This window comes from Euprymna scolopes, chromosome 7 (genome assembly GCF_053919585.1).
Source record: "Euprymna scolopes isolate OS-2025 chromosome 7, ASM5391958v1, whole genome shotgun sequence".
Classification (NCBI taxonomy): domain Eukaryota; kingdom Metazoa; phylum Mollusca; class Cephalopoda; order Sepiida; family Sepiolidae; genus Euprymna; species Euprymna scolopes.
Window position 1 is genome coordinate 82585459 of NC_136488.1, and position 24973 is coordinate 82610431.

Here is a 24973-nt window from a genome sequence, read left to right on the forward strand (position 1 = left end):
TAGTATTCTAAATTAAAAAAAAAAGCTTGATGATGGATATTAGTTAATAACTTATCCATTTTATTTTGAATAATTAGTTTAAAAAAAAAAAAAAAAAAAAAAAAACGGGGGGGGGTAAAGAACTTTCTATATTGACGACATAGAATCCAAGGTGTTAATTCCAAATCTGCGGTTAGTTTTGTTCTTAGATCAACCGTTTAACAGGGATATTGCAACATCTATATATAAATCTATATATCTATAAAAGTGAACGTGTCTGTGTACATTTCCCTACGCAATAACTCAATTTTTAGTCTACAGATTCGAAATCTGATATATAAGGTACTGAGATTTGGGGAAATCTTTGATCCGTTTTCGGCCAGAAATTTGGCTGTTAAGGGGTCAAAGTTCAACAATTTGACCTTTGAGAACTCTACCAAACTCCTCCGATAATTTTGAGTCTAAACACTTGAACTTTTTAGATATAGGTTCCTTGGACATTGATCTAACTTAATAACTTGATTTGAGCCAACACATATGTTAAGGGGTCATAATAGGGGTCAAAGTTTAAAAATAAAATGACCGTTTTTTTTTTGTTTGTTTTTGTTTTTTGTTTTTTTGCTCAGCCTACACCTCCAAACACTCGGGCAACTCCGGGCACCCATGCTAGTAATGCTATAAAGCAAATGGTAAAATGATTTATGAAAAAAAAAAAATTATTTGAGCACGAAGAACTCACCAACGAATTAGTGTCCGATCGTTTCTGAGACGATACAATTTTCTTTTAAATCTCATGAGCATCAGGATAAAATAGAAAACCTTAAATATATGATCAATATTAAAATATTATGCTGCAAGTCAAGGTTATAGGCTAAAAGAAGGCAAATGTAATCTGCTTAAAGAAATGTTTATAAGGGTTATATCATGCAATTATAGATGCAGTCTTACATTTAAGTACACACTTAACACCAAAGTGAATATACCAATTGTAAGCAAATCAAGGTTATAGACTAAAAAGGGGTTAAATAATCTAATTAGAGAAATTGTCATATCAGCTATACCAGTCAAGTAGATACATTATTTAAACAAAGGGTTACAGTAATTTTATAGGTTTTTGCATTCTAAGTATCAAATACAAAATGGAAAATAACCGATAATTAAAAAAAATAAGATTATTAAAAATGAAAGGTGAAGGAAAATTTCATGAAAATATAGAATATAATAGAATAAAACCGAAAATAAAGATAAAATTTTTTTATTAAAAATGTAGATCTAAAATAGTGTGTGTGTGTGTGTGTGTGTGTGTGTGTGTGTGTGTGTGTGTGTGTGTGTGTGTGTGAGAGAGACAAAAGGAAAAAACCAATTAAACACAGGAATAATCATAAACTAGTTTGATCGGTTTCCTTCGGATCTGATGAATTCCTGTTTAATTTGTTTCTCCTGTATTTTTCGAACACATAAAAACAAATATTGAATTTTTTTATCTGTTCTGTTTTATTCTATTCAAAATTGTTTTGTCTCAATTGTGATGTAAGTTTTCCTGTGTGTACCCCCCCCCAATCCGTTTTTTTTTTTTTTTTTTTTCCTTGCGGTGTCAATTTGTCCTTTCCTTCAATCATGTGCACTTGCTTTGTACCGAGTCACCTTTCTCAACTGCCTCAAACAGCCGCATCATTTAGCCTAATTGTATGCCATCAGATCCGACACTCCACCCCCGCCGCCACGCATGCACGCACTCTCACATGAACACAATAATATGCAGAAGATTGTCATTGCTTTCTTGATGTTCATTATTGTCGTTTTTTTTGTTTTGGTTTTCTTTTTTTTTTTCTACTTCTAAGTTGATTCATCTCTCCAATTCTTTAGTGTTAATCAGACCGTTAGAAATGCCGGTGCCATTCTCAGATTATTATGAACATAATTAGTATTATCATAATTTGTATTACACGGCAATTACAAATGATAGGTTGGAGGTGTCTTATCAACGCTTTAAAATATGAAGGAAAGTGTAATTAAAGTAACTTTTTTTTTTTTTTTCTGGTTTGGCAATGTTGTACAGTTAACCGAGAAATCAAAAACAAACACAATGTACAACAAATAAATTACACCACTACCACAAAAAATAAAAAGAAAGTTGTTTTTTTTGTTTGTTTGTTTGTTTTTTTTGTTTTTTTTTTAGATTTTTGTCTTCACTTTTGAAACCGTTCGACTCTGGACAAGGCTTGACAATCGTCTTTTTAAAACATTCTCTTAAATACAATCTCGCAATAAATTAAAATAGTTTGGGATACTTTTAACTTTAAAAATAAATTGAAACGGTTAATTTGGAATACTCCGAAATGTATGATCATTATTTGTTTTTTGTTTGCTTACGAAGAGTTTTCCGTAATGTAAAACGTCACTAGTGAAAAGATGTATAAATTTTTATTTCTATTTTTTTTTTTTTTTTAATTTGGAAAAAACGGTTTTTCGTAATAAATTGAAATTTTGAAATTAAATTAAAACAACGAATAGTTTGTTTACAAACGATTACATCCTTTTCGAGAGAAAATTTTGTAAATGTCTTCACTTGCCCCCTCCCCCGTTGAACTCTTCAAAAATGAAAAAATCAAGTGACAAAAATGGGTAAAACTATACAAACACCGTGACAGCGAATTAACCCTAACCCTAAACCTAACCCTAACCCTAACGCTGTCACGGTGTTTGTATAATAATACCCAAAAATGTAAGCGACTTGTATAGTTGTAAAGTTCTGAATCTGATCATAAGATTTGTTATCTTCACTTTCACTTCGCCAAACATGCATAAATCAAAAACGCCAGTCGATTTTGTTTGAAGATATTCGCTTAATTTAAGGCGCAAAAGATAGGAGGGAGGGCTTACCTTTTCACTGGCCCTAAGTCCAGAAGGGTTTCCAGTCGGATTTAGAGTTAGCGATACTCCATTTTTTTTTTCTTTCAACTAATATGTCGGCCGAATTTAGGAAAACTCGTCCCGGGAAAACTCGTCCCGGGAAAACTCGTCCCGGGAAAACTCGTCTCGGGAAAACTCGTCTCGGGAAAACTCGTCTCGGGAAAACTCGTCTCCGGAAAACTCGTCTCCGGAAAACTCGTCCCCTTTCGCTAGGTAGGAAAACTGGTCCCTTATTGAATAAATATCGATTGAAAACACATTTTATGATCGTTCTTGAAGGAGATATTGCTTTTTAAAATAGACTATAGCCCTCCTCCCATAATATTTTTAAAAAAATATTTTTATTTGTTTAATGTTTTTGTTTTTTTTTTTAAATAAAATCGATTGTCCGTTTTCTACCTAACTGGCTAAGTTCTTAGTGGTTTCACTTATTTTAAAGCGTTTATTATGTTCATACAAAGTTAATTACAATTTTTTTGGTTCTTATTTTAACGATGTTTTTTGGAGTCATAAAAACAATAATAAAAAACAAAACAAAAAAATTAAAAACTGGGAGCGTTACTTTTTTGTTTTGGTTTTTTAATTATGATAGTTTTTTGTTGTTATGTTTTCGTTTTCTCTCATACCAAATGCACTCATGCGTTATTTAAAATAATAATTCTATCGATTATCCACATTTATTGTCGTCCTGTCAAATTTTGCAAAAATTAACTAATAAATTAAAAGCGAAATATTTTTTTGGCGCGAGAGATGCCATGTGCTAACAATCTCTCGTTAACTCATTTTTAATTTTTTAAATTTTTACTTCAAAATTCTAAAATCAATCATTCAGAGAAAAAGTAATCACTAAATAAATTTATTAATCAATTTTATTGAAAACTCCGCTATCGTTTATCAAGAATCTTTTTAATTTCATTTTTTGTTGGCTGTTTTTCGTAGGGAGATATAGTTTTAACCCCCCTCTCTAAATTATATTTTTAAAAATATTAAAATTTGGGTTTGTATTACTGTACACATAGATTCGAAAAAGTAGTTAAAAAAAACAAATATATAACAAATAAATGTTATCAAAGGCAAGATAAGTTGGGTTACCCGATAAGTTACTTTTCTACCAAACTGGATATAATTCTCGTGTTTTTATTCAATTTAACATGTTTATTGAGCTCGAAAAGCATACAGTGTTTACCGATGTATTGGAAAATTTAAAATGGCGGCCGACTCTCTCTTTAACACGGTAAGTTCGGAAAAAGGTGTAATAAATCATAAACTCGACAAAATACTGTTAGAAATTTGCTCAATATATGTTACCGTGACATAACTTGACATATATTCGGTGGTTTTTAATAGTATTTTCTCTAGTTTATTATTTATAACACCTTTTCCCGAACTTACCGTGTTAAAGAGAGAGTCGGCCGCCATTTTGAATTTTCCAATACATCGGTAAACACTGTATGCTTTTTGAGCTGAATAAACATGTTAAATTGAATGAAAACACGAAAAATATATCCAGTTTGGTAGAAAAGTAATTTATCTTGCCTTTGATAACATTTATTTGTTATATATTTGTTTTTTGACAACTTTTTCGAATTTATGTGTACAGTAATACAAACCCGAAAATTGATTAATAAATTTATTTAGTGATTACTTTTTCTCTTAATGATTGATTTTAGAATTTTGAAGTAAAAATTTAAAAAATTAAAAATTAGTTAACGAGAGATTGTTAGCACATGGCATCCCTCGCGCCAGAAAAATATTTCGTTTTTAATTTATTAGTTAATTTTTGCAAAATTTGACAGGACGACAATAAATGTTGATAATTGATAAAATTATAATTTTAAATAACGCATGAGTGCATTTTGTATGAGAGAAAACAAAAACATAACAACAAAAAAACTATCATAATTAAAAAACCAAAACAAAAAGCAACGAAAAATCGAATCGCTGCCTATTTTTAAATTTTTTGGTTTTGTTTTTAATTATTGTTTTTATGACTCCAAAAAACATCGTTAAAATAAGAACAAAAAAATTTGTAATTAACTTTGTATGAACATAATAAACGCTTTAATATAAGTGAAACCACTAAGAACTTAGCCAGTTAGGTAGAAAACGGAAACTTAGAAAATCGATTTTATTTAAAAAAAAAAAAAAAAAACATGAAACAAGTAAAAGTATTTTTTAAAAATATTAGGGGGGGGGGCTATAGTCTATTTTAAAAAATAATATCTCCTTCAAGAATGATCATAAAATGTGTTTTCAATCGATATTTATTCAATAAGGGACCAGTTTTCCTATCTAGCGAAAGGGGACCAGTTTTCCGGAGACGAGTTTTCCGGAGACGAGTTTTCCGGAGACGAGTTTTCCGGAGACGAGTTTTCCGGAGACGAGTTTTCCGGAGACGAGTTTTCCGGAGACGAGTTTTCCCGAGACGAGTTTTCCCGAGACGAGTTTTCCCGAGACGAGTTTTCCCGAGACGAGTTTTCCCGAGACGAGTTTTCCCGAGACGAGTTTTCCCGAGACGAGTTTTCCCGAGACGAGTTTTCCCGAGACGAGTTTTCCCGAGACGAGTTTTCCCGAGACGAGTTTTCCCGAGACGAGTTTTCCCGAGACGAGTTTTCCCGAGACGAGTTTTCCCGAGACGAGTTTTCCCGAGACGAGTTTTCCCGAGACGAGTTTTCCCGAGACGAGTTTTCCCGGAACGAGTTTTCCCGGAACGAGTTTTCCGGGCACCATGTCGGCCATATTGGTTTCTGAGTGTATATCGACGAAATTTTATATTAAAAAAATATACATGTAAATAAAACCGTTTCAGAAGACGGTAGGAAGGTTTTATTGCGTTTGGCAGTAGTTATTTATACCCCCCCCCCATCCCATGTTTTAGTTCTTAACTATATACATGATTGATTTTTTTTTCTCCGTATTTGTCATCTGATACTTTAAGAGTAAATTATCTCTCCAGCTTTCCTTTCCACATGCGTGTCGCCATTCAAGTTGTATTCTCACCTCTATAATAAAGAGCAATGCGTGTTTATCTGTGCAATAAATGTGTTTGTTTATATAGTTTAAAATATTTGTTAAAATTGTTCTATAAGTAGAATTTTTTAATTAGTTGTGAATTAATATTTTAAAAGATTATTTAACTACTAGTTCTCATATTTTGAACTTCTCTCCTTAATTTTTTTTTTAAATGCATCTATATATTAATACGATAGCGTGTTATTTTCTATGTCACGCTTACATCATGGTCGTTTAATTATGTACTTCCATTTCTTGTCACAAATAATTTTACCAAGAATTCATAAGTTTTGGTTTCGATTATGGCTGAAGAAACTCAAGTTATGTATACACACACAAATATATATATATATATATATATATATATATATGAATTTAGGAAAACTCGTCTCCGGAAAACTGGTCCCCTTTCGCTAGGTAGGAAAACTGGTCCCTTATTGAATAAATGTCGATTGAAAACACATTTTATGATCGTTCTTGAAGGAGATATTGTTTTTTAAAATAGACTATAACCCCCATAATATTTAAAAAAAAATTTTTTTACTTGTTTAATGTTTTTTTTGTTTTTGTTTTTTTGTTTTTTTTTTAATAAAATCGATTTTCTAAGTGTTCGTTTTCTAACTGGTTAAGTTCTTAGTGGTTTCACTTATTTTAAAGCGGTTAGTATGTTCATAAACGAGACCGCTTTTTTATATTAATATAAAAAGAATTTATGGGTTTGTATTACTGTACACATAGATTCGAAAAAGTTGTCAAAAAACAAATATATAACAAATAAATGTTATCAAAGGCAAGATAGATTACTTTTCTACCAAACTGGATATAATTTTCGTGTTTTTATTCAATTTAACATGTTTATTGAGCTCGAAAAGCATACAGTGTTTACCGATGTATTGGAAAATTTTAAATGGCGGCCGACTCTCTCTTTAACACGGTAAGTTCGGAAAAAGGTGTAATAAATAATAAACTAGACAAAATACTGTTAGAAATTGGCTCAATATATGTTACCGTGACATAACTTGACATATATTCGGTGGTTTTTTAATAGCATTTTCTCTAGTTTATTATTTATAACACCTTTTCCCGAACTTACCATGTTAAAGAGAGAGTCGGCCGCCATTTTGAATTTTCCAATACATCGGTAAACACTGTATGCTTTTTGAGCTGAATAAACATGTTAAATTGAATGAAAACACGAAAATTATATCCAGTTTGGTAGAAAAGTAATTTATCTTGCCTTTGATAACATTTATTTGTTATATATTTGTTTTTTGACAACTTTTTCGAATCTGTGTACAGTAATACAAACCCGAAAATTGATTAATAAATTTATTTAGTGATTACTTTTTCTCTTAATGATTGATTTTTAGAATTTAAGTAAAAATTTAAAAAAATTAAAAATTAGTTAACGAGAGATTGTTAGCACATGGCATCCCTCGCGCCAAAAAAATACTTCGTTTTTAATTTATTAGTTAATTTTTGCAAAATTTGACAGGACGACAATAAATGTTGATAATTGATAAAATTATAATTTTAAATAACGCATGAGTGCATTTTGTATGACAGAAAACAAAAACATAGCAACAAAAAAACTATCATAATTAAAAAAACAAAACAAAAAGCAACGAAAAATCGAATCGCTGCCTATTTTTAAATTTTGTGGTTTTGTTTTTAATTATTGTTTTTATAACTCCAAAAAACATCGTTAAAATAAGAACAAAAAAAAATTGTAATTAACTTTGTATGAATATAATAAACGCTTTAATGTAAGTGAAACCACTAAGAACTTAGCCAGTTAGGTAGAAAACGGACACTTAGAAAATCGATTTTATTTAAAAAAAAAAAAAAAAAAAAAAAATTAAACAAGTAAAAATATTTTTAAAAAATATTAGGGGGGGGCTATAGTCTATTTTAAAAAAATATCTCCTTCAAGAATGATCATAAAATGTGTTTTCAATCGATATTTATTCAATAAGGGACCAGTTTTCCTATCTAGCGAAAGGGGACCAGTTTTCCCGAGACGAGTTTTCCCGAGCACATATATATGTGTGCACACACACATACATATTTTTTCACAAGTTTTTATTTCGGTTTCGATTCAAGCTAATACACCCAACTCATATGAATATTTTTTTGAAATTGCAACTTGATAATATATAAAAATCGATATAATATATACGAAATCTGCAAGAATTAAAATATATTTAAGGGTACTTACTTTACGGCCGAGCTTTGCCGGGCGTTCGTGCTAGCTTAGATAAATACTTTTGCAGCTTTTTAACAAAAAAAGCTACAATCCTTTTGGCCAAGATCAAAGTGTAGTACCTGTTCTTCAGATGCTGCACTTCCATTTCTTCTCTTTCGGTGGAGGATCAGTCCTTTACGACTGAGACAATTTTTTTTTATTTTTGTACCTTTTCTTCACGTTAAAAAAACGACCCTGGTGTCTAACTCTATCCCGTGGGGAGGCATTGTAAATAGGTACAATAATATCAGTGTCTCCATTTACACTGAACATCTACGGAATGCCAACATCAATATATTACATATGAATCAGTCCCCTGTGGAATTTCCAATGGTCCCGCTAGTTAATTATTAATGTTATGTTTTATGTGTATCTGTAACAATTTTATTTTTCATTATTGTGCCGTGTTGCATTTCTCTTTTCCTTTTACATAATAGTAAAGATACTTTGTATGTTAAAGAGAGATCCCTATGTACTGCGAAACGGCTGGGCCAATTTTTAAAAAATTTCACACAAAGATACTTTGTGCCTGACAATGTTCTTAAATAGGTTTTGTATACGAGTATCAATAATCGAAAAAAAAATTAATTAAAAAGGGAACAGGAGATTTTGATTAAAGTTAACGCCTTATACAGCCTAACATAACAAGTACATTGGAGAAATTTTATTACCGCATTAGCAGAAAGGCCCGGCATATAAAATCAACGGTAGTTTTTTTTTTTTTTTTTTTTTTTTTTTTTTTTTTTTTTTTTTTTTTTTTATGACTGGGGTCTGGTCAAAATGAATGTTTCTGCTTGGAGCACAATTGAACTATGATGCTTAACTTTTGCATTTTAAACTTTAATTCAAGCCATTATATAAAAATAATTTTATGAAATCAACCATAGATTCTCTACAGTGCAGTGTAAACTCTAATTTAGTATGGATTGTCACTGTGGGGAGGCATGTGAAGCCTACTGTCGGTGAACCACTGTGGGTCCTCAACTAGAGTAGGCAATTTGATTGAAAAATGGGCGATTTCACCGATTTCGATGACAATAACATATGGACGGGTGAAACTTTTATTGATTCTCATTCAATCCCAAACAACGTCATGTCTCTTTACCAGTGTTTGATATAATTGCTTTGAATCTAATTCTAATTAAGTTGTAATTAACTTAGTGTAAAACTTTACCTTTCGATTTTAATGTTTTCACACGTATCATGATGCTATCTTTTAACTTTTAGAACTTGGTATAAATTTCTGTGCTGGAGAAATCTGATATCAATAAAAAAAAAAACAACTATATCATCTCTGAAATGATCGTACATAAAATTGATTTTGAATTTTTGGAGCGCATGTAAATGACCTAGTTCTTGTATTGTAGATACAAGGTAAATATACAATGTCGCACAAGTCTGCCTGATGAATAAGGGTTAGGGAACACAAAACTATTTCCATGATTAGCCGTTTTCTTTTTCTGTTTTCTATGCAGGTTTATACATTTTATTTACTTTTTCTTTTTAAACTTTACAGTTTGAGACATTTTCTTATTTCTTTCTATTACTACAAGATAGTCGTTTTAAAGTTATTTGTCAAAAAATACCTAAATAATCAAATTGTGCTCTTTCCATTGTTTTGAATCCATTCATATTGCTATGCATCATCAAACTGAAAATCTTGTTAAACACCTGATCCTAGTTATTTTTCCCCCAATTAATATACAAAAGTAGTTAAAAATAAATTTAAAAAAAAAAAATAAAAAAAAAAAAAACAAAAAAAAACTTTATTCTTTGTAATATTCATCTACCTGTTTGTGTAAGCAGAAAGCTTGTTAGGTTTTGTAAATTTGTAGTTTTTCACCTAAAATGATGGATAATTGATGTCAATTAATCGTCTATTTTAAGGATTACATTGCATTATATTTTGGATCCGTTTCTAAAAATAACTTGTAAAGAATATTTTTATTTTCAAATAGTGAAAATAAAATCAGTATTTTTCTGTCAGTTTTTAGTCTACATACTCGAGATTGACATAAAAGTTGGGAAAATCTTTTTAATCGGTTTCCAGTCAGAAATTTGTCAAAGTTCAACAATTTGACCTTTGAAAACTCTACCAAACTCCTCTGCCAATTTTGGGTCTAAACACTTGAAATTTTAGATGTAAGTTACTTGGACATGGATCAACCTTTTTAATTTGATTTGAGCCCAAAACAAATGTTATGGGGTCAAAATTGGGGTCAAAGTTTTTAAATTTTGACCTCTGCGGTCTCTACTAAATTACTCGGCCAATTTTTGGTCTAAACATTTGAAATTTTACATAAAGTGTATTCAGACATAGAGCAAGCTTTTAAATCCGTTTTTGGCCGAAAATTTTGCTGCCAAGGGGCAAAGTTCAAGATTTTACCTTTGCGGTCTCTTGCAAACTATTCAGACAGTTTTTGGGTCTAAACATTTGGAATTTTACATAAAGGGTATTCAGACATGCAGCAAGCTTTTTAATCAGTTTTTTATGTAAATTTTGGCTGCCAAGAGGTGAAAGTTGAAAGAGTTGACCTTTGCAGATTCTACCAAACTCCTCCACGAATTTTGGGTCTAAACACTTGAAATTTTAAATGTAGATTACTTGGACATGAGTCAAACTTTTTATTATATATATATATATGCTCATAAAGTTATGAACAGTGCATAGGGCCTTAGAAAATCTGGGCTAAACTGCTAGTATATAATATATATATTTATATTTAAATAGACATTCCGACGAGTTATTTACGGGCGTCGATTCCATGGCCGAGTGGGAGAACTGCCGACTGTCAACACGACGGTTCTAGGTTCAATCCTTGGCTTGGGAGAGATGCTAGTCTAGCGGCACTGATGAGTTGTGATACAACGAAACAGGACTGTATGTCGATGATTATATATATATATATATATATATATAAAATAGCAGACTATTGACGTCACAATCGGGCATCATTTTGGATATGAAAAACTACAAATTTGCCGATGCTGGTTTACAAGAAAACATTTTTTCTTGGTGTTTGTGACATGACTTTGATTGGTTGACATTTTTATGCCAATAAAATATTAACTAATCATTTTCTGTTTTGAGAGGATCCGTTGGTCGCCTGCATTGGAATAGAATTTTAATTGGTAGATAAACAGGTTGAATGGGTGCATTGTTCTTGCAGTTTTATCCTTCGGTACAGCCATATTATTTGGAGAATAAAATTGCTTAAATGTTTTCTAAAGCTCAAAATATATAAAAATGTTATTAATCATGAATGTGCCTTACTAAAAGTTTTTATAAACTATGCTATGTGAATGCTCCGAATTGCAAGCACTTGTACCCCCTCGACATAAATACCCCCGACAAGCGGCAAGATCCCACCCCTTCAGTTGAGATCCCTAGATGTAAGAGAGCCTTCTACTCCAGTAGTTTCTTCCCCAGAACCGCTGGACTTTGGAATTCCCTGCTTCCCTAACTGTACTGACATGCAGAAGTTCAAGTGTACCGTGAACCGACATCTTGCTGCCCAACTCCCCACATAATACCTCTGTAGCTTATGTCCCTGATAGTATCCCACTACATCAAAGTGGCAATGTGCCTTGTTTGGGGTGAAAATGTAATTTAAAAAAAAAAAAAAAATTCTTTTTTATTTTTTTTATTTATTTATTTTATTTTTCTTTGTCAGATTTTTGTGAATATGCAGAATAATCGGATTACATAGAAAGATTTTTCAATTTTAAGGTAAGTTACAAGAGAATCTTTACTTATCTATATATGCAATGAAACGCGTAAAACGTTTATGGAAAAAAAAGTAAATGAAAAATATTCGCCTATTTATCAACAAGAAAACAAATCACGATTGCAGATTAACTTTTTGTGATAATTTGCAGTATATGAAGGTGATATATTTATTTAGCTTACTATTCATAATGTTTCTTATAAGAAATATGCATCTTTTAAAAAATATATACATTTTTTATATTTTCACCCTATATGTGTGTGTTTTCCAAAAAGATTGCGTAGTTGCTGTAGGAAATCTCTGGTTTGAGAGCTCAATGCAGAGTAGAGCATGCATAAGGGTAAAAGGAAAAATCCAACACAAATTTAGTCCAATCTCATAAATTTATTTCTACCCACTGCTGGCCTCATTAGATGAGCCAACTAATCTGGTTTGTAGCTGACTTAAGTGATAAACTTACAGTGTTAGTATGTATTAAATGGGATGACAGGGAGGTGAAGTATGGTGATGGGGGGGGGGCATTTGGTTGAAAGGATACCAGAGTAGAAAGGCCAATCGGGTTGTAGGAGGAGTAGTAGTTGACAAAAATGTGTGGGGGGGGGGGTGAAGACCATAGTGAGAAACCCAAGTAGAAGTTAGTCAGAAATAGGAGGAAATTAAAGAATTTATGTATAAAGGAATATAAGATGCAAAGAGTTCAATTAAGACAGAAAAGAAACCAAAATGACAGAGAAAAAAACGAATACAAATTAGAATCAAAAGTACTGAAAAAAGAAAAATAAGATAAACGTGTGTGTGTGTGTATATATATATATATATATATATATATGGCAAAATTCGACTTCATTCATCAACAGTAGGTTTTATATAATACTAGCAGGACCCGTGTACTGGCGTTGCCCGGTAGATGACACAAAGCCAGAACAGATTTGGTAAAGCCCCCTCCTCATCCTAAAACAAAATACAGTTGTTAGTGGAAGCCACTAAATGAAATAAAATCATTTGGCTTCCACACTCCAGCAGTGGCAGGTAGCAGAAGTCTTTAGCTGTGATTGCCAGCACTGGTGTCGGCCTCCATTTGGATGCTCATAACTGAAATCGTCTGTCTTCAACTATCAGGCACTGGCATTCACTGGCTGTTGCTAGATGCCTGTGGCAGGGACTGATGGTCACTGGCAATTAGTCCTGTATTGAGGTGGTTACTTGTGTTTAATGGTATGTACTGGTGGACAATCAATGGCTGTATTTACAACTGTCACTGGCAGCCATGACTAATATTGGCTTCTATTGGACTGCTCCGAAAATAAATTGAGACGCTTATTTGTTTATTAGCGTGCATCAGTTTCTTTGGTCATGACTAGTGTTGGGCCCCATTGGACTGCTTTGAAATGAAATCAACTGTGGTTACTGCCATTACAAATCGCATGTCTTCAAATGTCGGGCACCATCATCAATGCTGGCCATTGCTCTTTTAAGGTGGTTACTGTCACTTCATGTCAGGGGACAGTAAAATACTACTACTACTACTACCACTAATAATATTAATAAGAATAACAATAATTACAATAAATAACAATAGTACTTCTATTAATAACAATTTATTGAATATTCAAAGAAAGTGTAAATGAAATACAGAAAAAAAATTGAACAAGCAAACGTACACTAACATGATCTAAAATATTGCCAAAATTATTTTAGATTTATAATATAAATTTCACCTGTCTGTTTAAATGTATGTATCTATGTATGTTTGTATGTCTGCCTGAAACTTTCGACAGAGATGATGGATTTTCACGATCAGTATTGTTTTGAACCTTGACCCTTCGACGACAAATATTAAAAAATTGGCTAAAAACATTAATTCCTTCACCCTCAAATGGGCATTTTTCAAGGAGGGGATCTCTTTTTTCGCCGATATTTTCGAAATTCATCCTCTTTTCGATTGACTAGCCTTGATTTTAAACCTTCACCACTTCTGGTTTGGCGATGGGTGCAACAGCTAACGCGTCATTTTTTTTAATTTTCACGTTCTTTTCCTCCTTCGCGGTACGTGTTCAAGCCTATTACCACTTTTTTTTTTTTTTTTTTTTTTTTTTTGCTCAACATACACCTCCAAACACCTGGGCAACGCCGGGCACTCAGGCTAGTAATTAATAACGTACCTAATAGATGGAAAAAGTATAACTGTGTATAAAAAATGTGAACAAATACAATAAAATAATGTCTAAACTAATAACAATAACAATGTACCAAATAGGCAGAAAAACTATAACTATATGGAAAAAAAATTAAAACACCATGCACACGGATATGATCTAAAATATTGTCAAAACTTGTTCAAATGATAGCGTATGTATTTTAATTTATTTTGTGTGTGCGTGCATGTGTGTAAGTACTTTTTTTTATAGAAATACTTTTAAGCCGAAAACCACATACATGGCTTCCAGCGTTTTTTTTTTTTTTTTTTTTTTTTTTTTTTTTTTTTTCTTTGATGGTAGTCATTGTTGCAATCACTACTACTGCTACAACAAATAAGATAATAACAAAAACAGACATTAACGACGGTAATAACAATAGAAATGCTAATAATAATAATACTACTCTCACCAAACGGTCAACAAAACTGTAAATGTGAACGAAAGTAAAAGAGAATCGTGTTCGGAAATAGAACGACTAGTTCAAACAGTAAGTCAAGGTGCCATTCCCCCATTCTGATGAACTAAGAATTAAGAGGGTATTCTATAATTTGTAAGTTCTTCGTGTAGTTTAGTACTTAAAAAAAGGAAAAAAAAAAAAGAAGCAATTTAGAGTTTTGTGGGAGGACTAAAATTATATTTTTTTGAATGGAGATCAAATGTGTATATCTTTATCTCAAGATGCTGCATTATTAACTTCGAATAGGGATTGCAAAATATTTGCAGAGGAATGGCTCCTTTAGTTTTCTATAGGTTAAATATTTAGGGACCAAAAATGTCATTATTTTATATAATAAATAAATATATATATATATATATATATATATATTTATTATTACTTACACAATTAAGCTCGATGAAAACGCCTTTACACTTTCGGAGCATATATATCAGTAGTGAACATTTCAAATCCAACTATACATTTATTTTAACTTTCATGATCTCTTATTGTCTTACACATGTTTCATTGAATGGTGGAAAAACAAACAGCTCATCAGAGACAATTTATGTTCCTTTGGAAAAAGCCAAACAGTTGTAGATTTTTATTTTCTTTGGTTAAAGAGGATCAAAGTTGTTGAAAAGAAATGGACATTTTTAAGTCATAGTTTTCATTAAAAAAAAAAAAAATATTACAAATATACTGTAACCGTTCTGAAGAGAAAGCTGAATTAATTTGAAGCCCACGAGGATATAATTAAAGTGTCATACAATTATAGCCGAGCTTACAAATTTTTGTTTTAAAAATTAAAGGCAGAAAATTATTTAAGATTAAGGGTATATTATTCATAAAATGTTATTAAAAGGTTTATTCTTAATCGGACTAAATTTATCAATCAGAAGGCTTAATTGAGCAAATACAAAACTAAGTTTATGATTTTTACTCAATTTCGTAACCCTCAAAGTAAACGAACTCACAGAATCACTGAGCACTAATTTAATAATTAAAAAAGTACTTGTACAGTTTAATCAAGACATTTAAAAATGGATATATGGAAAAAAGTTTTATTGTATGTACAGGTTATAGAATGAAGTTCTCCGAGAAAAAAACAAAAAAAACAAAAAAAAACTTAAATGGATCAAGTATTTTTTTTACAGAGGAAAATCAAATTTTAATGAGATCGATAGTATCCTGCCATCTTGTTTATTTTGCAGATGAGCAGGAAGGTGTACAAAGGAAGATAATTCCATCACCGCTTAGTTTGTCAAAATTTGACAAGATTATTTGGAAAAAAGGGCAGAAAAAATCTCCATAAATATTTTCACTTATTTTACAGTTTGTCCTTTTTTTTATCCCTTTTTCATTTTGTCCTTTGTTAATCACTTTTTTTCATTTAAAAGCACCCCCACCTGCTTGTGCACGAAATAAACAAAATAGCGGACGATCGATCTCATTAAAATTGATTTTTCACTGTAAAAAAAAAAAAAAATACTTAAGTGAATTTTTTTTTTTTCTGGGAACTTCATTCCATAACGGGTATGTACAATATAACCTTCCCCCCACCCAATGTTTTCATTGTTTAATGTCTTAATTAAATTGTACAAGTATCATTAACAAATAAAAAGGTTTTAAGATTGAAGTGGACATGATTACTTATCGTGCTAATATTAAGTTTGTTTTAGTTAATTAGTTCCAAGCAGACGTAAATTAATTTACTAATTCATGGTTAGCCTCTGGTAAATTCAATATTTTCCCTTTCAAACGATAAATTAACAGCTAACTAAATTTGCCTAGAGTTGCGTCCCCTCTATCTATTTTAAATTCAATTTATCGCTTAACAATTAGATGATTTATTAACTAAAATAATTTAAAATTTAGAATAGTTTTATATATTTACCGATACACTTCGTCAGAATATACATTAACTATTTTTCCAGTAGTACAGAATTAACATCATGTAATCATTAGAAGTTTATTACATTTATATATCCATATATTTATTTTCTTTATCTTATTGGGTATCTATTCAGCAATAGATATATATACTTACTAGTAGGGAGACCCGGTGCTGCCTGGGATTGAATGAAGCTTGAATATTTCACGTTTTAAAATCAAATTAAAAAAAAAAATTATGCTGAAATTCATTTAAAATGAAACTGAATTTTTGAAGAAAAGTTATTATTCAAGCGGTATTTTCTATTTTAATATTGAGCTTTTTATCCTTCAATTAGACACAGATTCTGAAATGAATATATCTGGACTATATAAAATTTGTTTTATATCTTTTTTCATTTTAATTCAGTGTAAAGTTTCTGAAATCAAGGGGCCACCTTCCTGGGGCTAACACTTGATCTCTGAGATATGTAGATATTAGTGTTGGGTTTTTTTTACTGTACACATAGATTCGAAAAAATTGTCACAAAGCAAATATATAACAAATGTTATCAAAGGTAAGATAAGTTACTTTTCTACCTAACTGGATATGTTTATATTTAATGTAACATGTTTAGTCAGCTCGCAAAACATAGTGTTTACCGATGTATTGGAAAACTTTAAATGGCAACCGACTCTCTTTGAAGCGGTAAGTTTGGGAAAATGAGTTCTAGATAAAGAAAAACAGACAAAATACTGTTAGAAACTTGCTCAATATATGTTACCGTGACATAGGCTGGCATTTTTAACAGTATTTTGACTTTTTTTTTTATTTATAACTCTCTTTCCCAAAGTTACCGTCTCCGAGAGAGAGTCGGCCGCCATTTTGAATTTTCCAATTCATCGGTAAACACTGTATGTTTTTCGAGCTGAATAAACATGTTACATTAAATATAAACACTAAAAACATATCCAGTTGGGTAGAAAAGTAACTTATTTTGCCTTTTGATAACATTTATTTGTTCTATATTTGTTTTGTGACAACTTTTTCGAATCTGTGTACAGCAAAACAAACCCAGAGTGTTTAACAAAAGTTCTTTAACTCTCAACCGTTAAGTTAGCAAAAGAGTGCAGAACATTAATTTCATCTCACTTATTGACCAGTTACGTATGTTATATCTTTCTTGAGGTCTCTTAGTTTTGCCGGAATCTAGCTAGTCTGTTAGAATACCCAACTTAGTGCTGTTACTAGATGCAACAACACTTGGAGAAAGTGTACCATTCTTTGTATAAGCCAATGTGGGGAGTAACCATATTGAGAGAATCTTATTTGGACACTTAGAGAGAGACCCTTAGCCAAAAAGTGTGTTGCCATAAAAAAAAAAAGGTTGAGAACCAGTAGACTATTTAAATTTTTTACTGCACACTATGGAATTCTTTACATTTTTGTGACACTCTTATATCACACAATATATATTCTACTTATAAAAGCTTTAATAAAAATTATATAAAGGACATTTTTTTTTATTATTCATGTAAATAAGTTATATCAGATATTCAGTACCTAGTATAAAATATTGGGGAATGTCAGTGAGACAATTGCTTTCTACTGCTGTGGACTAATATGAAATGGACATACTCTGCAATGTTTTTTGGGGTTTTGTTTTTGTTTTTTAGTCTTTCACGTTTTCTTTATTTTCAACTAGCGAGGGGTACCCGGCGTTGCCCGGGTGTTTTTCGGGGTATGTGAAAAAAAACCCGAAGCGTTGACGACGCGCAGTTGGAAAATAGTAAAGTGTTTAAAAAAAAAAACAGGTGCGCGTTTTTGATTGACGTGACGGCGATAGGTATTCAGCAGTTATTTTGTGCGGGACAGTTTTGAATAAATCGGTTTGTTTGTTTTTAAAAAGCCGCTCCCTGTTTATTAGGAGGAGCGAAATGAAAGCTAGTCATTGAACAAACTGGCTTTCGGCTTGTTGTATTTATTTGCTTCCCCACTGAGCAAATTAGGCACAAGGCCGTTTTTTAATGTGGAGATGGGGGGAGGGAAAGGGGGGACCAGCTCCCGAGAGGTGGGAAATGGGAGCTGGATAGTAACTGTTGGTCTGTAGGGTGATCCCTACATTGACCAAGGTCAGATATGTGGGGTTACCCCCACATATGGTCTGTGCTGGTCTTTGCTTGCAGCATCTGTCGGAACAGATACTACACTTTGATCTTGTCGCCCGGGCCCCGGAGGGCTTTCGGGCTGTCAACTGGCTTTCGGCCTGTGATATTTATTTGCTTCCCCACTAAGCAAATTAGTTTTTTAATGTGGAGATAGGGGGAGGGAAAGGTGATACCAGCTCCCGAGAGGTGGGAAATGGGAGCTGAATTAGAAACAGTTGGTATGAAGGGTTGCCCCTTCAGTGACCAAGGTCAGATATGTGGGGTTACCCCCACATAGGGTCTTTGTTAGTCATAGCTGGTCTTTGCTAGTCATAGCTTTGCAGCATCTGTCAGAGCAGATACTACACTTTGATCTTGTCGCCCGGGCCCCGGAGGGCTTTCGGGCTGTCAACTGGCTTTCGGCCTGGTATTTATTTGCTTCCCCACTGAGCAAATTAGGCACAAGCCCGTTTTTAAATGTGGAGATGGAGGGAGGGAAAGGGGGATCCTGCTCCCGAAGGTGGGAAATGGGAGCTGGATAGTAACTGTGGTCGTAGGGTGATCCCTACCTTGACCAAGTTCAGATATGTGGGGTTACCCCCACATGTGGTCTTTGCTAGTCATAGCTAGTCTTTCCTTGCAGCATCTGTCGGAACAGATACTACACTTTGATCTTATCGCCCGGGGCCGCCGAAGCTGGCGTCTGGGCCTGGTATTTATTTGCTTCCCCACTGAGCAAATTAGGCACAAGGCCGTTTTTTAATGTGGAGATGGAGGGAAAGGGGGATCCTGCTCCCGAAGGTGGGAAATGGGAGCTGGATAGTAACTGTGGTCGTAGGGTGATCCCTACCTTGACCAAGTTCAGATATGTGGGGTTACCCCCACATATGGTCTTTGCTAGTCATAGCTAGTCTTTGCTTGCAGCATCTGTCGCCTGGGCCTGTGATTAGAATAGTTTCGCTTTTTTTTATACCGAAAACTGAATGTAACGCGTGCCGATGCGGGAAATGTCGAATAATTAACGTTTGAAAGTCAATAAAATTAAATAGACAGGCGAGCTCCGTGGGTAATTCTGAGATATTACAATTTATAGATGATATAAAAAGTTTTAAGAAGTTGTGAAGCGAGCAAGCGCTTCTCTGAAAGAAGCCTTTCGTGGACATCGAGGAAAAGCGAACATACATACACACATACATTTTCGCTTTTATATATAGATGTTCAGGTAAGAAAACCCTAGTTTACGAAGTTCAGACTTGCAGTGAAACTTTAATGGCTTTTATTTAAATTTAGATTTGGATACTCTTCCATAACAGAAATCCAAAAGGCATCTAATGAGTTTTACATGCTTGAATCTGAATCCGCAATCATTGGAAACGCTTATTAATCATTCTACTTCACATAACTCAAAATTGTAAAGATTGATAAGTTTAGGAAAGGATTCTTCAGCATTGATTGAGGGGGGGGGGGAATAGTCTTCAATTTTATTTCCTAAACATGTAGAATAACAATTTGTAACTTTCTATAACTTTGTGGCACACTGGTTGGGAACCACTGCCTTAGACACTCAACAACAGTGTTCTTGTAGGTATTCAAATTCTCATATATTGCTTTCATTTTACTTCAGTATGTTCTCAGACATCAAGAGGCCCCTTTTCTAGGCTAATGCTGATTTATATGATGTACAGAAATATCTAATTGTTCAATCAAGGCCCTTCTCTACCTCACAAATGCTGAGTTAATGAAGAACATTAATCCCTCCTTCATTGAACAGTGAATTATGCTTTTTCACTTGCAGTTTAAAAATAGATCGGAGCACATTTATTTATTTGCAGGCTGTTATTCTCCTCTTCATAGTTCTTTTTGTTTCATCACGTTTCGGCCAACTCCTCCTCTGGCCTTCTTCAGGTGTTTAACTGTGATGGGATAGGAATGCTGAGTCTTGTAACTATTTCCCCAATAATTACTGCTTTCCATAATTGTTCTCACAACATTTTAGCTAACTAAACATCTGGTCTGCTTTAGGTAGGATTAAAACTGCTATCTTCAGACAATACTCACCTGGTATCGTAGAGATTCAACACCTCTTTCCACTGTGCCATGGGCTACGAAGGGCAATCGAGGTTAGATTTTTGTCTTATAAATCCAAATTTTTTGTTCTTATCTGGTCTTCCATTGTTGCGTTCATACTGAATAGTATTGTATATCAATTTATATTAATTACATGAAGAAGACCAGAGGATGAGTTAGCTGAAACCTGGTGAAACAACTATGAAGATGAGGATAACAGTAAATTACTCATCTCAAAGGATTCCAATGAAAAATAATATAAGATCGAAACGTGTTGAAAACCAAGTCGGTTGGTCCCTGTCAAAGAAACGTTTGAACATAAATGCTAAATATTTCTCCTAGAAATAAAATATTGTGAAACAATAGCAGTTAATTAATAAAATCTTTCTTTTTTTTTTAAACAATATGCTAATGAGTCTTTTCTTGAATTCTTGTCCTGTAATCTTTATTAGATTACAGGACAAGAATTCATCTAGTCTGGAATATCCAACTGATTGCTGTTACTTGAGGTAACATTACTAAGAAAAGGTGCACGATATCTTGTATAAACTAGTGCATGGCTGTGTCGCGGGGATCTTATTTGGGCTTTGAATGTTTTGAATGTTTGATGAGGGTTTATTTATAGGATGAAGCATCCTCGTGTAAATTTGTTTTCACAAACCTTTAAGAGAGGCTGGAGACACTTGAAGACCGTGTCTAAAAGGTAATTCATACTCTTACTTTATTTTACTTCAGTAGGTTATAAGAAATCAAGGGGTTCGCTTCTGATTCAGTTACGATTTAAATTTATATCCGAGGGCTCTTTTAAGAATAGACGTTGTTCCCTTTATGGCTGCTAGCTGTATTTAACGTTACAGCTTGGTCTTCCATCAATTGCTTCTGAGTATTTCTGAAGATTCAGTTGCTCCTATCACAACCGGTATAATGTTTTTCTTCCAGAGACCATGTCATTTTTAGTCCTGAGATTTTATCTTCTCTCGTTCAGCTCTATTGTGACATCGATAATGAGCGCAGTTCTTTCGAGCTTGTTCCATATTACAATATCTGACTTGATGGCCTTGTCTTTTCTATATCTACCCACCTGTATGTCTTTGTCATAGAACACTGTCACTTTTCCATTTGATGTTATCGGTGGTGGTTCAGGTTCCCAGATGTTCGTCGATCTTCCAATTAAAGTGGTCCTGGATATGACCTTAAACTATATCCGATGATGAGGCCCCAGCTTGCGGGCTTTGGGAGTGTGGAGCCACCCTTTAATTGCCATTGCTCCTAGGTCCACTGAACCCGAGTGGTAGTATCTGTTAGGGTCCCAACTATGGGTTAAATAGAAACTGACTTAACAAATATATATATATATATATATATTCTAATTAAAAAAAATTTTCTTCCGAATAACTGGATTCGGCATTAAATAACCTGAAAAGTGTTGATATGCCGTAAAACAACCAACCAATCCAATGGAGATATTTACATACTTTGTTGTGACGGGCAGTGTAACGGGCATCTGCCAATAAGATTGAGCATTCAGATATTAGGTAGCTTGGGCTCTCAGTCGCTGAGTGGCAAAACCTACTACTTAATTGTGTGTGTGTGTGTGTGTGTGTGTCTAAATACGAAAGTAATTCTAATTTCTTACCTTCACAAAAAAGTTAAATTGCTGTATTTAAAGTTAATTCAACTGTACGTAATAAACGCAGTGTATATATATATATATATATATATATATATATATATATATATATATATATATAATGTGTGTACGTGATAGCAGTCGTATGGTTAACTAATTAGCATATTGGTTTTGAAAAAGGACATTTTATTAACTCTTGTTTTTTTTGTTTTTTTGTTTTTTTTAATTATTTCTATTGATTGTTTTGTAATTTAATACAACTAGTTCTGTTTCTCAATATTGTTTTATTTCCTGGACAAATATTTAGCGTTTGTGTTCAAATGTTCCTTTGACAGAGACCAACCGACATGGCTTTTTAACATGTTACGATCTATATTGCAAGTACAAAGGCAAATTGATATTTTTTCCTGTCGTTACCGTCACATTTAAGATAAATTTGTACAGAATGTTTTTTTATGAATGAGATTTTGTTTTGTGTTTACTATAAGGTTATAAATGAAATGTTTATTGTTTTAAGTATAACAAAGAATGAATTTTAAAGCCAAATTGCATATTGTGTGTATTAGTCTAAAGGAGTCAAGAGTATTTTATAAAAAAAATACACTTTAAAATCCTAGGGAATATAAACATATTGCAAACTTATCACTTGCCCAAGCCGACTTTGTTAGAAAATTATCAATTACAGAAGGCAATTCAACGATATAATAGTGATGGGGTTTAAAAAAAAACTTAACTAGAAAGCGGATCATCAACTGTTTACCATGTAGCTATTTTGCAGATTGAAAATCAGGACGGCTGTTAAATTTATGCTTCTCTAGTGGAAAATATTATTTCTCAATAAGTATAAACAGGACCCAATTACTATTTTACTAATATATGAATTAAATATACTTAGATATAAATAAAATTAATGATAAAAAATAACCCTAACCTTTCGTCTTTGCATGCAAATGTATAAACTATGATATCTGTACATTTTAAAATGTTTACATAAGATCTTTTATTTGTTTACTAGATGTACCCGGTATTAAACGTAACATTAAATTCCTTTAATAAAAAACGAAGTGAAACAACGGAAAGAAACTGAGACGTGCATGCGAGTATTTGTTTGTGTGTTTTTTTTGTTTTTGTTTTGTTTTTTAGCAGTTCACTTCTAAGTAAAAAAAAAAAAAAAAAGATATGCGAACTGAGATCGAAACCCAAAGGTAGCGAGTCAAGTACGATAACCATTAGACCAGCATGACACCATCTTTAAAAGACGTTTTCAAACTACTTATTCTTAACATAAGTAATCTGTAATGTGAACTATTCATGCATGCGCATTCATGAAACAGTGTGCAAATCATAGATAAAAATCCTATCACTCTCACGTAACCAATTTTTTCAATTTTGACCCCTTAGCAGTTCTCTTTCTCCGGAGGAAAACGGATTAAAGTTTTCCACATGTTTGAACATACTATATACCAAATTTCAAGTCTGCAGATCCAAAAATTCGTTGAGTATATAGGTTGAGAAGTGTCCTCACGCTCACATTCTCACTTTTATAGATTTTTTTTTTTTTTTTTTTTTTTTACCAGGTGGTCACCACTTATCAAGGCCCGGAAGCCACTCGGGGATAAGGGTTATTGTAAGTACAGTACGTTAGTGTGGATATTTAAATTGTCTACTTAAGGGGGGCGGTTCATCAGGAATTTGTTTATGTTGGACTTGAAGACATCCAAGTTGTAGTCAGGAGGGAAGCAGGCAGACGAAACAGTTTCACAGGCGTGCAGTTCTAAGAAAGAAGTTTTTTTTTTTTTTTTTTTTTTTTTTTTTTAGATATACTAGACTACCCGTGACCCGTTGGGTCAGTATGTTATATTAGTTATGGAATTAATGTATGAGCATGACACTTGTGACGTAAAGAAAATAGTTTCTTGTGACATAGCAGAAACATTTCTATGAAAGTATATTAAAATGAAAAAAAGAATATAGATTTCTATGAGTCTTTCTGTTTATAATTGTTTATTTTTGAAAAAATTTTACAGCCATTGAAAGTGGTTTGCCATACTTATAGGTAAATGTGCACTGAATAGATACCATAATACTTAGTTAAATTCAAATTTTGATATATCTTTTAATTTAAACGTGGAAAAAAAACAATTGGGACGCTGAAAACGTACACAGTAAAACAATACATTTTATTGTGGCATTGATTATTTGTAACGCAAATTAAAAACACATTTTCGGGGTTATTAATTTATGTTTGTAGTGTAGAAGAAAATGTATGAGTTTTTTAAGAAAGGTGTATTAAAAAATGGAGAATAAATTAAAAAAAAAAAAAATATGAAGGCGGTGGGTAAATCGCCATTGCAAAATGCTCTTATGGTTGTCAACAGGTTAAAGTAGACTTATTTGTAAGAAAATTGCATTAAAATAACTTAAACGTAATATTGAAATGAGCGATGTAAAAAAAAAAAAAAAAAAAAAAAAAATGCAGCAAGTATTGACAATTGTTTATTTGGATAATTTAAACGCGAAAAAAAAAATTGGGAAGCTGAAAACATACACAGTAAAACAATACGTTTTATGGTCGCGTTGATTATTTGTTTATGTACGCATGCGCAACCGGAAGTCGTAAACCGGATGTTGGGTTACAACACCCATTCGTTATAAAGCTCTAATTGAAAAGATATTCAGCCTTTTTTGAACATTTTTTTTTTTTTTTTAAACTTCAATTCGCTCCAAACATGTGAAATTAAGGCC

General features: G+C 32.5%; 1 protein-coding gene across 12 annotated transcripts in view; it reads left to right on the forward strand.

Annotated features, from left to right (window-relative positions):
• LOC145279803 (extracellular sulfatase Sulf-1-like) overlaps positions 1-24973 on the forward strand; it is a 274221-nt gene that overhangs the window by 72699 nt on the left and 176549 nt on the right. For all 12 annotated transcript variants that reach the window (XR_013868456.1, XR_013868455.1, XR_013868458.1 and 9 more), the window contains exon 2: positions 11824-11879. The gene's annotated coding sequence lies outside the window, so the exon portion shown is untranslated. The remainder of the gene's footprint in view (positions 1-11823; positions 11880-24973) is intronic.